General features: G+C 27.4%; 1 protein-coding gene across 1 annotated transcript in view; it reads left to right on the top strand.

Moving 5' to 3' along the window:
• Positions 1-373: 373 nt before the first annotated feature.
• The window catches only part of LOC100161286 (solute carrier family 46 member 3-like), a gene marked incomplete at its 3' end in the record, with an annotated part of 46,682 nt that continues 42,342 nt past the window's right edge, over positions 374-4,713 (top strand). Inside the window, 1 exon segment of the mRNA NM_001163137.1 lies at positions 374-615.

The following is a 4,713-nucleotide window of genomic DNA, read 5'->3' as shown; positions in this document are numbered from 1 at the left end:
CGAAAGTCATGTTCGTGTAACGGCAGTCGGTAGAGGAAGATCCGTCGTCGAGTTACTCCACGACATCTCTGGAACCGTCGATTTTGCCGTACACGTGATTTCGTTAGATTCCGTTTCGACGTTGGCCGGAAATGATTTATTTTCACCTCGAATGAACAAATATTTAACAATTAGGTAAAGTTGTAACACGTCTGATTACTTATAGTTTTTAAGCCGGTTTTATTCAGTTCTTCTTTATTATGATAATAGTAGTTGTCGTATAGAATTAAGCCGTATAATATTACGCAGAAGTGCGAGCAGAGAGGGAATCAATAAAACTATAATGATAAAAAGTAAATGTAAAATAAATAATGCAACCCGGATGGTGCTTTAATTGTGTATGAAACTTTGCTCGAAGGAGTACTTATTATTATCATTTTGATGATGACCTGATCGAGTCCAAGGTGGCGCATTTTACTCGTGAATCGTAACGTACGGAACCATAATAGTTTAGGTAGTGGTGCTAAGTATTCCGTCGTAAAAAATAATTGTATAATATATTATTAACAAATTTATTTGCGCCTGTCGTTTTATCAAGACTTTGAAACATAATCAATTTCCGCACGAATATTTAAGGTAAGATTTAATTTAATTTTTTACGGGTTGCACCATAGTACGTTCTGGACTTTTAATCACATTTGATATAAATAAATATACCTATACTATAACATCATCTCTTAAGCACCTATAATAGTAAACTTTTTTCGATTTTGGATATGTATTCAATATAATATATGAACACTGCAATATGCTGATTTTTTAAAGAAGCAGAGACATTTCATATTTTGTAGACAAAGAAAGATTGTATAATATGGTAAAGTAATGTCATATTATTATTGTCGTTTGACTAATAGTACATACGTATTTATCTATACCATCTACATTCAGTGTCAACTGTTAATTTTACATATCTGCAGGTGCTTTACCGTTTTACGTGATTTATTCGTAAATTATCGGGAAATGTATGAATTGCATGTTAAAACTGCAATATAATATTATGTAAGTATAATTTACAATCTGAAGCACTTTTTCACAATTAATATTTAATATTTGAATTTTTTTACAATCACAATTGTAGTCAATCTACAATTTATAGTTTAAATTTCCAACTGTCAAAACTACTGAAATAAAAAAAAACTAAAATACTACTTAAATAGGTATCTACATTAAAATACATATTAATTAATTAAATGCAGTACATGCATTATATTATTATTATTACTAATTATTCTTAGGCGAATTTAAATTGTATAGGTAACGCAATGGATGTTATGTAAGAAATAATTCTTTGTTTCCGTCAACCTCTGATTCATTTAATCGTTTAGTAATTTACCATCCTTGTAATGAATTTGCAGCTTATAATTTTATATTTTTAAATATCTGATAAAATCGTTGTATTCTCAATTACTTATAGGTCTGCGAAGCGTAGGAAATTATTATTAATAAATTAAATGCACAGTACGTTTTATAAACTAATAATGTGGCTTGTTTACGCAATTTAAATAAAACGTATACGTTGTACGATATTGAAAAATACTAATAAATCGTGGGTAATTAAACTGGGAAAGACACTGGAAAGAACAAGTTTCGAGTGTACCTCTTCATTGAGTAACTACCTAGATCACGACATAATATGCATGTGTTTAATTTGAATATAATGATAAATCATTACATTTACGATGAATGATACTAAGAGGAGGCAGCATCTATTTCTAAAGATATTTTAAAATGTATTATATTTACATTTTACTATAAATATAATTTATTTCCTATTATAGTAATATGGTATTTTAAACTAACTTTTGACGAAAAAATCGAAAAAATCGAATAAATTATGTAATTATATTATAATATCATACAATGTTGTTATTCACTATGCGACATGCATGCCGGGTTGCATGAACAATCATTAAACATTTATTGAATCAATAGTGAGCTAACTGCTGAGGGTCCCTTAAACATAGTTTAGTGGCCTATGATTGGTCCATTACATTTTATTGAACCATTAATGTTTCAGGCAACCCGGTATAAATATATTAAGCCGTGAAATGTGGCTCTGGTACAAAAAAATAACTCATCGTTCTAAACCATAATATTATATTATAATAATACACATCCATCGCTCCTATCAGAATCTAAAATAATATTATATTCATAAAAAGAATAAATATTATAATATAATGTGTTTATAAAAATAAAATGTGCTCTGATTCAATGAATCCTCCATCACCATATAAACCACGATATTTATAACCTTTATAATAGCTTTCATCCATGAAAAAAAATGTTTCTTATCAACTCACCGAATCTGTTACACGTTTCAAACAACATTTTTACTGTATGCACAACGTCAAACACCAATGTCTATGTCTAGCAACTATTGAAGTGCTAAAATAATAATACATATCGTTACATATTGTATGAAGCACAAAGAGATCAGATTTTAAATCCTGCATTGACAATGGAGTTGTTATAGTAGGTATAATATATTTTATAGTTGCTGACTATCGGTGTAATTAATCGATGAGAAAAACCCGTTATAATGTACCGGTACATAAAATAAAAATACAATAATAGTAAGTTTTCTATGCATCTGTGTTTAAGCTACAAATAGAAAAATCAATTCATCCAGCACGTCGATGAATGTCAAAAATATTATGACAACGCAAATTATAATAAATACCTATATATAATTATTTAATTTCGAAGAGCCGCGAGCGACTCCGTTAAGCTTTTGTCAAGTATCTATATATTTTTTATGCGCGTATCGGCAAAGGTGAAAAAGGATTATAAACTAAATCACAATATTTGTCATTTGTCCGTCAGGGGTGGCTTGTATACATTAAATAAATAGAGATCTACTTCATTAAGTTGAACTTTGACACTTAGTTTTAATGTAATGGCAATACCAAACTAATTTTTAATAATTATAACATGAGTCGAGGACTTTGCCTTTAAATTCCCTGCACACTGTATTGCAATTTAAAAATTATGATAAAATATAGCACTTGCCTGTATTAATACATTTTATTTGAGCATATTAAACATAATATTATCATGGCGTGGATTCTCGAGGTCAGTTTAAGTCTTAAATGTTTACATATAATAGTCCAAAAGTGGAAATTTACTTACTTTAGTTAAAACCAAGTTAAAAAGTATTTTTTCCTTTTTAACTTACAACTAGTTAGATAACTTACTAATTATTTAACTTAATAACTAAACTGGTAAACAACATAGGTATCTGTAATACCTGATTACTATTTACTTAAGCTTTAACCAATAATCTGAAAAATCATATGTTGATAGTTATCGAATTCAGACATACCTTATATTTATTTGACACAATTCAACACATAATATATTATATGAAATATAAATTATATCATTACAATGAATCAATATTTATTTTGTTTAATCTTTTCTGTATAATGCAATGATTTTAAATAAAAAAATAATAACGTAGCACGTTACTTGATATTTTTTCTCTGCAATGAATAATATATATGAATCTATATGTTTTTTTTTATTTGGGCTGAGGAAGTTTACCATGGTCTCAATAATAAATTGTATAAGCGTTACAAAAATCTGCCTCGAAAAAATTGGTCAAAAAAAAAGTTTTTAGCCAGCCAAAAAACATATTTATGTTAATAAACAAAAAAATATTACTGGTTTTAATAATGTAGTTGACACAACCTTGTAATGGCCTAAACCACTATACCTAGTTTGCAATAATAAGCAATATACAGTAGGATGAATTTAAGAATTTGTAGTTATTATTAAAAAAAAAAATTAAGTTGCGAAACCAAAGTAGTAAATACAAAAATTAATAATTAAATTGTTTTTACTGTGTTCAATTAATATTTGTGTCCATATTAGCTTTGAACTTATAAATAGTTAAAGATATTGTTTGTTACCTAACTACTATTAACTTAATAACTTTATTTAACTAGTTTAGGTTATATTTTTTTCATTCACTTTTGTGTTATAATTTTGTAGATACATTTAAATCTTAAACATATTATTAAGCCAGTTAATTTTGGTAGTTATAAAATATATAATGATTTATAGAATATTTTATTTTGATTTTATTCTATATACAAATTTAAAAATATATTAGTATCAAAAATGAATACATATTTACTGTCAATGCTCTTTGATAACAAAGTAAAATATCATTAACAATAAATCAACGATTTGGTTAATTACATTAATTATAACGTATACGAAATATTCAAATTCTTTTTCAAAATACAGTTATCAGAAATATTTAATACAATATACCTAACTCATTCACTACAGATATTGTAGATGTACATATGGGTGACTTTCTCTTTCTTACCTGAAATAAATCTTTATAACTTTAAAAGATCTTATATTATACATTTGTACATCAAATGTAGGTACTTATCGTATTACAAGTAAATGGATTTAAATAAAAAAAAGTATGTATGTCACGAGTACGCGCGTGGGAAGTGAAACTTCTTTCCGCAGTCTAGTTGAAGATGTTAATGATAATAATTTTCCATCAGTTTTCGAGTGCTTGTTCTCTTTTTCGAGCTCGAAAGTTTCGCTCACGTTCAGCACCTGTTTTTGGTTAGGTTAGTATAATATAACCAATATAATTAGAATTAATAACAGAGGACGCGGCTGATAGACTTCGGCTTGAATCATAAC

This window comes from Acyrthosiphon pisum, chromosome A1 (assembly GCF_005508785.2).
Source record: "Acyrthosiphon pisum isolate AL4f chromosome A1, pea_aphid_22Mar2018_4r6ur, whole genome shotgun sequence".
In the NCBI taxonomy this organism is placed as follows: Eukaryota; Metazoa; Arthropoda; class Insecta; order Hemiptera; family Aphididae; genus Acyrthosiphon; species Acyrthosiphon pisum.
This window is presented reverse-complemented; position numbering and strand designations above follow the sequence as displayed.